The sequence below is a fragment of the Panicum virgatum genome, chromosome 4K, assembly GCF_016808335.1.
Source record: "Panicum virgatum strain AP13 chromosome 4K, P.virgatum_v5, whole genome shotgun sequence".
NCBI lineage: Eukaryota > Viridiplantae > Streptophyta > Magnoliopsida > Poales > Poaceae > Panicum > Panicum virgatum.
In genome coordinates this window covers 2,717,837-2,731,263 of record NC_053139.1, presented here as the reverse complement: position 1 = coordinate 2,731,263, position 13,427 = coordinate 2,717,837, and positions in this window count along the sequence as shown.

Genomic DNA, 13,427 nt, shown 5'->3' with positions numbered 1-13,427 from the left:
GTCACTGAGGACAGCCGCAGGGGGAGCAGACGTCAGAGAGCACTTCGCCCACTTCAGGGGCCTCCCAGGTTACTCCAGATTGAGCAGAACAGATATATCGAGGACTGGGTCAGAGTCTTCTATGCCACGGCCTGGATTGCTCCCGAGCGTCGAGCAGTACACTTTGTTTTTGGAGGCCAGGTCTTTGGTTTGTCGAGAGCGATGATAGCAGGGATACTTGGAGTTGACTTGGTTGACGTATCCCTGCACGAGATGGTATACGGAGACGCAGATCCACCGCGTAGAGCTATGATTGGCGGGATAGCACCTTCACACGAGGCGATCTCTCAGTGCTTCCGCCAGCCATTTCCAGCGTCGTATGCCAGAGTGCCCAGCTTGCTGACCCCGGAGGCGTACGCAGTTCACATGGCCCTCCGGAGGACGTTGTTGCCGAGGAGTGGCTACCCAGAGGGGTTTACAGGTCTGCAGCAGCTCCTGCTTCTACACATCCTCACTCACGAGCCGTTTGATATAGTTGACTTCATTTTGGCTGAGATCGAGGATGTTATCACTGACGGGATGGCGGTCGTGAGGCAGTTCCCCTATGCACACTGGATCAGCTATATTTGCTCGATGATTGTACCAGCAGAGTCACCCGTCAGCAGTGTGTACCGTCAGGACGAGGCTCCCCAGTTCCCAGTTTACCGACCGACAGCACCACAGGACCGATGGAGGGGCAGACAGGCAGAGAGAGCTGCCATGGCACAGTTGTCGCCTGAGGCACAGGCCCGAGTGGCACAGGAGGACGAGGCACTGCTAGCCGCCGAGGCACAGCTTCCCGGAGGAGAGGATGAGATACACTGGTCTGAGCTTGAGTCAGACTCCTCCGAGGACGTGGAGTACTTCCCTGCAGCAGCTCCAGCTAGTCACGACCACGAGGTAGGGGGGTCCAGAGAGCCAGCTCCAGAGTCAGCCGTTGCTACTATAGTTACAGAGTCACAGGTGACTCAGCCGTCCGAGCTCACCTCTCTTCTTCAGCAGCTCGTGACTCAGCAGACAGAGGACCGGCTTGCATAGGAGGAGGCCAGGAGAGCCCATGAGGCTCAGCTTGCTACTATACAGAGGGAGGCCGCCCGAGAGCGGGCAGCGACCGAGGAGCGTTTTGTCGGTCTTATCGACAGAGTTTCACAGAGGACAGACGCTCAGTTTCAGCAAATGCAGCAGGGTATGATGGCGATGTTCGGGATGATCTCACAGCTCTACTCTCACACCGGACTTGCCCCGCAGCAGCCAGGCCTTCAGGGTGTTGGAGCACCTCAGCTTGCCGTTACACTAGCTCCAGTCACTACAGTAGCTCCTGCTCTCTCGACGACACCGGAGACCACGTTCTCGATGTCCGCACTACTTGGGTCTGCCAGTCGTCCACTGTTCTCGCCACTGCCAGTGACCACACTCTTCCAGGACTCACCGTCGACAGTCGCTCTCCCCGTCTTTCCACAGACACTACCTTCAGGGGGAGGAGGAGAGGGGTCCTTACTTCAGCAGTCGACACAGCCGGCAGCTTCAGCACTCACTACGTCAGATGTTGACACTTCTTCTGCTGAGCCGGTTACCACGTCTACGGATCCTCTCCCAGGCAGTGCTAGCACGAGAGCCTCTACCACCGCTACACCCCCAGTCACTTCAGATCCAGCAGGCAGTTCTGACCAGCAGCTCCCGTCCGTCACCGAGGGTTCACCGTCCGATGACGATGACGATGACGATGACCCGGACCGCTTCCTCGCCGTGCCACGACAGCCGGACCAGTAGCTCGCCTTTTTGGTGCTTTGATGCCAAAGGGGGAGAAGGAGTGTAGGGAGTGTTGGAGTCAGGGGGAGGGTAGAGTTAGAGAGAGCTCGTAGTTATCAGGACTTTGATATTTTGTATCACATTTGGTGTTAGTTCATGGATATGTACATTTGCCGCTTGAGTATGCCGTGCTTTGAGACATATTTATGGATTTCGTTTGAGCCGTTGAGCTTTTTGGTCCTTCTTTCAAGTTTGCTTGTGTTTATCTTGCTTTATCTTTCTTGCTCTCTCGTTATTTATGATTGTGTTGTCATCAATCACCAAAAAGGGGGAGATTGTAAGCATCTAGGCCCTCAAGGTATGTTTCAGTGATTAATGACAACCATTATTGTGACTAATGAGTTTGTGCAGCTTAATAGATCTTTATTGCTCATTTGGTCATATGACAAAAGAGGCCCCTCAATTTCGTTAACCAAAAAGGCGATCTCGGTATTCAATTTATATATATGTCAAGACTAAGGATCTTTCTAGTCCTAAGTGTCATAAGGTTGAGAAGGACACTTAGGTTAGTATAGGTTTTATAGTTTTGTAGTGATCGCACTATTAAGAGGGGTTAAGGCTAAGTAACTTGAGCATGGACATGGTCATTTGAAAATGGATGCACACTATGGTCACTCAGGTTTCTAGAAGTTCAAATAAGTGGTTCTCAACTTATATCTCAAGAATATTTGGATTTCATTCAAGACTCAAATCAGAAAAGGCAAAATCAGAAAAAGTCTTTAACACCGGTTTAACCGACGCTGTCAGTTTTCTATACGTCGGTTAAACGAAGTCAGCAGAGTCTGGACAAGTCAATACACCGGTTAAACCGACGTGTTTGAATTTAACGTCGGTGCATTAGTCCAGAGTTGGTTTTTCCAGGGTATTTCAAGTTCTATACACCGGTTAAACCGACGATGTTTGAAATGGGACGTCGGTGAAATTGACCAGTGAGATGGTTTTTCCAAGGATTTCAGAAGTTGTACTCACTGGGTAAACCGACGAAAGGGTTGAGTTAACGTCGGTGCAGTTGTCCAGAGACTCGGTTTTTCAGTTGATCAGTGGACAACTACACTCACCGGTTAAACCTATGGTACGTCTGTTAATCTGCCCAAGTTGTAACGGCTAGTTTTCAGAAGGGGCAGTTTACATTCATCGGTTAAACCGACGATGACTATTGGAGGAACGTCGGATTAACCGGCGATGCGCAGTTTTCTGGCAGCTTTTTCTCCAACGGCTCTATTCGTGTGAGCTGCCTATATATACCCCTCCAATGGGTCATTTTGCTACTCTTAACACCAAGCAACATCCAAACACTCATACTATAGTCAAGAGCCACCTTGAGCTTCATCATTTCACATACTTGTTCATTCAATCAATCAAGAAGCAAGATTAAGGACTTGAGAAGAGAGAAGCTTGTGTGCATCCGTTCTTGGTGATCGGTTCTTGCTCAAGTGAAGGCCTTAGCTTGTTACTCTTGGTGATTGGCATCACCTAGGCGATCTTGGTGATCGAGGTATTTCTCGCGGAGCTTGCCAAGGATTGTGGGAGCCTGGAGAAGAAGATTGTACGTGGCTTGATCTCTACCACGCCGGGATGGTGAACGGAGACTCTTAGTGAGCGCCCTCGTCTCGGTGACTTGGGAGGTGACAAGACTCTTTGTGTGTGTGTCACAATGTGGATTAGGGGTGTGTGCCAACACATCGATACCACGGGAAAAAAATCCGGTCGTCTCTTGTCCACTCTCTTTATTCAAGCGTTTTCTTTCATGCAATTTATTCATGTGCTTGACTTAGAGATCATAACTTAGCTCTACCTTGCTAGGCTTTTCTTCTCTTTTTTTTTCTCTCTTAGCTTGTGTAGGTAGCTTAGTTATCCGGTTGGTGAATTGGTGCCTTACTAGCATTGCATAGGTTAAGGTTGCTCTACTTTGTTTTAGAAATTGAAAAAGTCCCAATTCACCCCCCCTCTTGGTCCATCGATCCTTACAGCAGCACTCGTCCTCGAGAGAGAAGTTGGAGGAAAGAAGCAGCAACTACCCGTCTATTTCGTATCCAAAGCTTTTGCAGGCTCGAAGCTCCTATACTCAGAGCTACAGAAAATTGCATACGCAGTAGTCATGTCTGCTCGGAAGCTACGACACTATTTCGAAGCTCACAAGATAATCATGGTCACAGATCAACCCTTGCACGACGTGTTTAGCAAATAAGAGGCCTCAGTCAGAATTGCCAAATGGGCTTCGAAACTCTCGGAGTTCTACATAGACTTCGAAAGAAGAACAGCCATCAAATCACAAGTACTAGCAGATTTCATTGCCGATTGGACATCCCCAACCTTCAAGGAGGAACCTTCGACTGAAACCTGGATCGTGCACTGCGATGGGGCCTGGTGCAATGACGGAGTGGGCATTGCTGCAATCATAGAGTCTCCTTTGGGAGCAAAAACAAGATATGCAGCACGACTAACCTTCGGAAACCTCGAATCATCTACCAACAACACCACCGAGTACGAAGCCTTGCTCCTGGGCCTTCGCAAAATGAAAGCCCTTGGCCATCAAAACTTCATAGTCAAAACAGACTCGAAGGTCATCAGAGACCACATCGAAAAGGACTCGGAGGCAAGAAAACCAGAGCTTATTGAGTACCTCGATGCCGTCAGATCCATGGAGAAGTATTTCAAGGGCTTCGACATCGTTCATATCCCGAGGCACATGAACGACGAAGCAGACAAACTGGCAAAGGCAGCATTAAGAAAGGAGCAATTATCCTCGGATGTATTTTTCGAAGAAATCACAGAACCTTCGGTCAAGCCGAAGAAAGAAAAACAAGTCTCAGTCATCTCAACCGAAGATTGGAGAACACCTATAATGAAGTACCTTCGGGGAAACATTGAGTTGCCAAATGAGAAAGAGGAGAAGAAAATGTTCCAGAGAGCGAGGGGCTACATTATCTCCGAGGTAGAGTTGTTCAAGTCAGGTGTAACCAGCCCATGGTTAAAGTGCATCTCGACAACCGAAGGAATCGAGCTCCTCAAGGAAATTCACTCCGGGTTTTGCGGATCCCACATTGGCTTCAGACAACTTGTCTCCAAAACCTTCAGGCAAGGATTCTTCTGGCCAACAGCACTGAAGGACGCTCAGCACATAGTGAAAACATGCCAAGCATGCCAAATGATGGGTCCGAAATCCTCAAAATCTTCGGAGCCAACTCAGCTGATATCCCCGACCTGACCTCTTCAAAGATGGGGAATTGACCTAGTGGGACCCCTACCCACAGCTCAGGGCAATTACAAGTACGCAGCAATTGCTGTTGAGTACTTTACAAAGTGCATCGAAGCAAAGCCACTCATCAACATCACATCAGAAACAATCAGAAAATTCTTTTGGCAGAACATCGTCTGCAGGTTCGGGGTCCCAAGGGAGATCACTGTCGATAACGGAAAACAATTTGATTCACAGCTCTTCAGAGAATTCTGTTATAGTTTGGGCACGAAGGTAATCTTTGCCTCGGTGTACCACCCACAATCCAACGGGGCCATCGAAAGGGCCAATGGCACCATCTTCGGCAGCATCAAAAAGTGCCTGTTTGATCAGAAAAAAGGCAAATGGGCAGATGAACTCCCGAATGTCATCTAGTCCCACAACACCTCAGAATCAAGAACCACCAAGTTCACCCCATTCAGGCTACTATACGGTGCCGAAACAATGACACCAGAGGAGCTTAAAAATCGAAGCCAAAGGGTGACCCACCAAGTTGAGGGCACACCCTCGGATGACAAAGACCTCATAGAGCTAGACATCCTTCAAGCTTCAGAAAACCTAGACAAGTATCAACAAGAAACCATGAAGTGGAGAGACAAGAAAATCGTGAAAAAGGGCATTGCAGTCGGAGACTGGGTCCTAAAAAGGAAGCCAAATGCCGAAACCTCCGGCAAACTTCAACCCAAGTGGGAAGGGCCATTCCTAGTAATCAAGAGCAACAGGCCAGGGTCATATCACCTGTCCGACGCCGAAGACAATGAGCTGCAGCATCCTTGGAATGCGGACAGCCTCAAAAGGTACTACATATAAACTTGTAAAAAGGACGCATCGCGAAGCTATAAGCGATTGCGGACCTTCGCATTTATTTTCAGTTCTTTTTTACATTGCAAACGAGCCGTACTCTTTTCCTCACAAGGGGAAACTCCACACAGGAGGTGAGATTTTTGACGAGGCAGACCCATTGTAAACAATTTCAATGCAATGAATTTCCCCAAACAAAGTGTCACCTTCGCCTAAGTAGCCCAAGTGGCAAGCTTCGGCAAGCACCTACATGCTGCACAAAACAGTAAGTTAGCAAAGTATGCAGAATCCGCAAACTTTTCATACTTATCCAAACAAACGCCAAGGGGCTTCGACCTGTAAAAAGGTCCGAACCAAAAAACCTTTGGCAAAAAAAGGCACAATAAGTGCAAAACAAATGCCAAGGGGCTTCGACCTTTAAAAAGGTCCGAACCAAAAAACCTTCGGCAAAAAAGTGCACAATATGTGCAAAACAAATGCCAAGGGGCTTCGACATTTAAAAAGGTCCGAACCAAAAAACCTTCGGCAAAAAAGCGCACAAAAAGTGCAAAACAAGCGCCAAGGGGCTTCGACCTTTAAAAAGGTCCGAACCAAAAAACCTTCGGCAAAAAAGCGCACAAAAAGTGCAAAAAACGCCAAGGGGCTTCGACCTTTAAAAAGGTCCGAACCAAAAAACCTTCGGTAAAAAAGCGCACAAAAAGTGCAAAAAAACGCCAAGGGCCTTCGACCTCTCAAAAAGTCCGAACCAAAAAACCTTCGGCAAAAAACAAAAACTATACCAAAAACGCCAAGGGGCTTCGACCTTTCAAAAGGTCCGAACCCAAAATAACTAAGGAAGCATCGAAGGATGGATGCCAGAAAGGGGGGAGACATTTTTCCATCCTAACCATCGGCACACATCATTCAATTTACCCAGCAACTAAAAGAACAAAACCCTTCGAAGACAACAGCGCACAAGAAAGGGGGGAGACGTTTTTTCACAAAATACAAAGCTTCCGCGCGTTGCATCGATTAGCAAACAAATCATCCCTCCGGGCAACGACTCGTTAGGAAGGGGAGGAGACGTTTTTTCAAGAACCACCCTAACGAGCGTCACCTCGGACAACAGCAAATTAACTCCAAAAAGAGCCTTCGGCAAAAAAAAAAACTGGGGCGGGAGACATTTTTCTCCAAGAGCCCCACGACAGTATTACTCTGCAAACCTAGGTGCAAATACAGCACCTCGAGGGACGCACATCACAAGGCACCTAGAAGGATACACAAAAACAGCACCTCGAACTATGCACAAAAACAGCACCTCGAAGGATGCACATCACAAGGCACCTCGAAGGATGCACAGAAACAACACCTCGAAGGATGCACATCACAAGGCACCTCCAAGGGTCCAAAAAACACAGCACCTCGAAGGATGCATTCAAAAGAGTCATCTCAAAGGATGCCCGACCAAAGGCATCTCGAAGGATGCACCAAGAGAGGAAGCCCAAAGGATGCGCAACAAGAAGCCCCGGGAAAAGCAATCCCGAGAGTATATACACTTCGAGAAGCAACGCGAAGCTAACATTCGAACGAAAGAAAAAAAGTTACAATGAATCACGTCCGGACCAGCACAAGTATTCTGCAACACTGCATCCGGGACGAGCAAGGCTGAAAGCCTCCCAGCTCATTGAAACCCTAGCGTTGTTCACGTCCTGCAGCATGGGAATATTTACAAACAAGTTCTAAAGCCCCCAAAACAAATCCCTACAAGCTGATCTTTACACCTAAGCTCTCGGTGATCCGTCTGCTTCGTGCCCCGAAGGAGACCTGCTCGCTTCGTGTGTCCCACCAACCCCCGAAGGTTGACCGGGACTTAAATCCTGCACAAATAACAAAGTTTTACCACGAGAAAGCCAAAAACCAAAAAAAAAACTAAGAGCCATCTGAAAGAAAGCTTACCCCCGCCGCAGCAGCCGCAAGAGTCCTAACAGCGACCTTCCCCGAAGGCTCCAAGAAGCACTCGAAGTATGCAATCTTGACATTCTAAATCCTGTCAACCTCTTCGGACAAACCCTCGTAGGGAATGTACTGATGGTCCCCTTCGATCTTAGAGAGGTCGACGGCGCCGGCACGGAGAAGATTCCCAATAAGCCCCTCGAAGGAGACGGACGCCGCGTTATCATTCGCAACGCTCATCACCTCCCCGAGCCCCTCGAACTCCGATAGCAACTAGTACAAAAGTTGAAAGAAAACTTGGGGACCTTCGGCCGGCTCGGGCAAGGGCAAAGGCTCCGCTCCAAGGGCAGCAAGAGCCTTCCTGTACTCTTGGTACACCGCGTCGGCCCGAGCGGCAACCTCCAAGAAAACCCCCCTCGAGCTCCGCCACCCTAGTTTGAATCGCCTCCAGCTCACTAACCTTATCCCTAAGAGCTTTCTTCTCATTGGCATCATCCTCTACCGTCTTTCGAAGGTTTTCAAGAACCTTCTCGTTGTCCGTCGCTGCCGCCTCCAGCCTGGTACACTTCCCCTTCAATTGTGTGTTCTCATCCCTTAGAGCGAGAACTTCCGCCTCAGCCCGCCATAGCTTCTCCGACAGGCTCAGCTTCTCAGTGGCACTCTTGACCCGAAGGTCCGCGTCCGCCTTGGCCTTCTGCATCAAAATTCGGCTTGCGTGGGCAAGCTTCTTGCTCAAGTAGGCCACGATGAATGCAGCATCGGAAGTGGACGTTTCTGCCACAGCTGCATTAAACTCTGAATCAAACACAAAATGACCTTCGGGAACACTAAAAATTGAACAAAAGCTAAACAAAATAAAACACCGCCTTACCCTTCTCTGGGGGGAGAATCCCGGTCTGGCTAGGCCCTTGCATCAACGACAAAAGTTGCTTCATCGACGCAGACACATCTGCAAAGGAAATAAAAGAAGGACCCTTTAAGATCACAAACAAACCAAGAGCTGTCAAAACCAAGGAAACGAAGCTTACCGGCTTCGTCGAAGCCCAACCCCTCCAGAGCATCCGCCTCCCTATCCGAAGGTAGAGCCGAGACTATGCCTGGGAAATCCCCGCCCTTGAGAGAAAGCAGCGTCTCACCATCCACGATCTCCCCCTCCTCGGCACCCGCCGCAAGGGAAGGTGTGGCGACTGCCGTCGTCGGCGCTGCATCCTTCGGGACACCAACCACAGGCCCAGTAGGCCTAGGCTCAGGCGGCCTCGGGATGTCCGCAGGCTTGGCCCCAGTCTTGACAAGACTCTGAATCCTCTGGCGTTTCGTCGTACCTTCGGAGGAACAGTGAAGGTTAATCAGAGCCCTCGCCACCTCAACCCGACGACTGGAACCAAAAAGTATGGTCCCGTACTCATCACTAAGATCATAACGGGATCTAAAAAGCCTCCCCTCGGGAACTACAATCTCCCCGCCCACCGTCCCCATGAGCTCTTCCATGAATGAGGGCGTACCGCTGTCGCCCGAAGAAACCTCCTCATCTTGCGCCTTCCTCTTGGCGCTCTCAGCCCTCGCAACAGAAATCTTCATGCTCGAAGGTTTCCGACCGCGCCCGCGACCCCGCATGCCAACAGCCCTGGAGCTCCCCGCCTCCTCCACCTTAGCCTTACCTCTGGACTTCGACCCAGGAACCTCCGAACCAACGTTCCCCAGCGGAGTCATTCTTGGAACGGTGTTAGCCGGCACTGGCCGAGCCTCGTAGGCCACGCCCATCTCAGCCAAACACCGGTTCAACCGAAGGTTACCGCCGCACACCTCCACCAAAGAATGATACTCCTTTTTGTTCCAAGGACCAAGTATCTCCGCAGCCTGCCGCTCCAGCTCACCCACAATAACTTCGTCACTGGAGCGTTCGGGCCTCTGAAGTCCAAAAAGCGGAGAAGCCACGTCATACTTCAAACCAGCAAAGCGCTTGCGCTCGAACCTCAACGGAGACCAACCAGCAGCCAAAGGCCAAACCTTCACAGCCAGAAATTCCTCGACAGCATCCCTGCCACCACAAACTTGGCAAGCCGTCATGAAGGCTTCCAGACACGATTTGAAACCCGGCCCACACTTGCTGAAGGCAGGCTAATAAACGTGATCGAACATCTCAATATCCGAAGCCAGCAGATACTTCTCCTCGACAGAACCTTCGGGATCAGGGAAGCCAATCTTGGCGTAAAACCAGTATCCCAACCAGTTCCCTTCCCACTTGTTCTTGTAAGCCGTCGAGAGCATAACCTTCTCTAGGCCGGTCCTTTTGTTCGGCTTGCGAGGAACGAAGGTGCAGCAGCCGTTCTGAACCTCGCTAAGCTCGGCATCATCATCTACATAGACCTTACGAGGCTGGCAGTGCAGTTGAAAGCCTACAAAAGGCATCCACGGATACTTCCCCTCCGAAGGTCCGCACCACCCACAGAAACTTGGCCAATGCAACAATCCCGTTCGGGGTAAAGTGGTGGAGCTTCACGTTAAATGGCTCCAAAAGCTTCGGCACAATTGGATCCATCGGAAGCCTAAGCCCCGCTGTAAAAAAATCCTTAAAGACCACAACCTCGCCGGTCTCCGATACAGGAATCAATTCTGCCCCTGGAGACCGACAAACCCCCTCGGCGAAATAGCCCTTCGAAACGTAGAAGTCTATCGTGCTCTGAGAAACGACAGATGGCTCGAAAAACAAAGTCTTACGTTTCTCCGGAGCCATTAGTTCTGACACATCCGCGGACACCGCCGAAAGGCTCTCGCTGGACTGCTGTTGCTGAGAAGGCTGCGAGCCACCCGCCTCTCCTTCGGGAGCTGAACCAGAGTCTGCACGAAGAACCACCCTCTTAATGAATGCCATATCTACACAAAAACGAAGAAAGGCAAATTAGGAAAAAGGGTTCAAACGAACCTTCGATGAACCTCGTTGTTTGCTTAGTACGAGCCATGAACCGTAAATCCACTTACACCGAGGAAAACAACCAGCTTGACCACGCACGAAAACGGAACCTTCGAAAGAAACGCTTTATAGTGGAAAGCGCCGAAGGTAAGCAAAACTCGAGAGGGCACAGAATTTACCCCCCCTCCGCTTATATAGGAGAGGGAAAGCAACAGTACCAATGGTAAAATCGAGGAGTCGGCCGCCCAAGCGGCACAATAGGAGCAAGACACGTACACCAGCAAAACTGACAGTTGCAGCCGACGGTTCGGGAGACGTTTTTCCTCGGGAGCTTCCCAAAGGTTACTTGCAATCTTCTTCTTCAACGCGGGTTCGGACCGTTGACTTCAAACCTCACCCTCGAGGGGCTACTGTTGGGGATTGGACCTTCGGGTCAAGCCCTCATCCTCAGAAATGCTCCCTAACTTGTTTGCAGGGCCCCAACGGGAGGAAGCCAACCATACCCAAAGGTATCAGATGAACGCTAAGAAGCGCAAGCTCAAAGAACATGACCTTCGGTACGAAGGATATCACCTTCTATAGGCCGAAGGTGACGGATGGTTGCCCAGAAGCGCAGGCGCAAAGACCAATACCTTCAGTGACGAAGGATATCGCCTTCGTCCAGCCGGAGGTGGCAAACGGTTGCTCAGAAGCACAAGTTTGAAGACCAGGACCTTCGGGTAAAAGGATAAACTTCGGGAACGAAGGTGACAGCTAATTGCTCGTTGATGGAACCTTCATGGCTGTGACTCCCGGAGGTCCCCGAAGGAAGTGAAAACCTTCATTGGTTGTAGATATGTGTGTGAAACGTGAATATGTGAGAAGGTCGGATTTGTACACCTCGAATATGTAGGAAGGTCGGATTTGTACACCTCTCATCTTGTAATTTTACCCCGAAGTCGGCTAAACGTGAGCTGTAAATGAGTTGGGAGGGGGCAATTTAGGAAAACCTGGCCGAGGGCTAGGGATATAAATAGCCCCCTCTCTCCACAGTGTAGTTGGTTGAATTTTCTTACCATTATTGGAGAATTCAGCACATACTTTCATTGCCATCTTAATACTGTTCATGCTCCCTGTCTGGGTGTCAAAGAAGTTAAGATCCCAATAGCGGCGCCCACCGTTCCAGCTCGAAAGACAACCCACGATGGCCCCAGCGAAGAAGAAAGCCACCGCCGACACCACAAGCACCTCCACTTAGCCTAGTCGTATCCTCGATGGCCCTCAACCGCAGCACGAAGGAGCCAACCCACGAATTGAAGACATCACCAACGAAGCTGCTCTTCATGGAGACTAAATTGATAACACTGAAAACACCGAAGCTCATCAACTCACAGAAGCAGCACTAAAGCTCAAGGCCCTTGAAATGAAGAAAAAGAACATCGAAGCTCAGCTTGCCCAACAAGGTCCGGCCCATATATTCTTTCCCCTCTCAACCTTTGTGGGGCTTGCTGGGCTGGGCCTCATGCACGATGAGTGGCTGAGAGAGGTGCAGTATACAACCAAGCCCAACTGTTTCACACACACATACACAAAATAAATTCGTCTTCCATTAAAGAGGCATGTTTAGAATTTTTTTAGATTTTAGACTACACATATTCTTCGGAGGCCAAATGAATCTTATACTAGCTTGCAATATATGAAGATTTACCAAACTTAGTATCCTGTTAGTTTGTACTGCAGCTTTGTATAGAAATCTTAGACTACCAATTGTTTATGCAACTCCATCCGCAGTTTTGTTTTTGGCAAGGCAATTACCTCTAGGATTTTTATAGCTTGGTCTGGGCTATATCTCCTAAATGCCCCTTCCTTCCCAGCTGTGATGACAGTGCCTTTCTTGTTGTTATGTACCTTCTAATTGGGTTGCTGGATGGCTTGAGCAAACAAGAAATTATATGTGTCCTCCTAAGTTCTTTTGGGATCCACAAAAGTATATGTGTAATAGTATGCAATTAACCATGTTATCAAAAGTTTTACATGTTGTGTTGCATGGGTGTCCCAAATGGGTTGCTGGGTGGCTTGGGCAGCTGCTTTGTTTTCATCCTAACGTTTATGTTGAAGATGCCATTGCATTTCCTAAAATAGTGTATGGATTTGTTTGCTTCTAGTAATATACCACGCCCTGGTTCTGAATTGTTTGTGACTCACTCGACTGCCTCACTGTTGTGTCGATTTATCTTGTGATCCAAAGAAGACTTCTACTGTGCCCTAGCCCACAAGGCCGACACCATCAATCCTACAAGGTCCAAGAAAAATCCTACCTGACCACCTCCGTCGCTGCCGGTCATCACTTCACTCAAACCACGACCGGCGCATGGCTTGCCTTCATCCCGCCGTGATCCGCATCGTTAGTCCTGCAGTATGTGATCCCAAATTTCTGTACCCTAGCTAGACATTCCCATTTCTCCTTTTTGCCGTAAAAATAGACCCAATTTTTCATTCGTCCGATGGAAGCATAGGTAGCAATGGCGGAGGAGGACGAATGGGTCCTGTGCAGTATTTGTTTCGCGCTAGTACCTTCGACTGCCCTTCATTTCAAGGACATGAAACACAATTCCTTTCATATCCCTGAACACGGTGAGCTCAACCTCGTTTGCTCTAGATGAAAATCAAATTTCACATACTTGTCAGTAAGATGACACTCCACTTGGATTCAAAATTTCCTTGCCAAGCTTTGCTGAT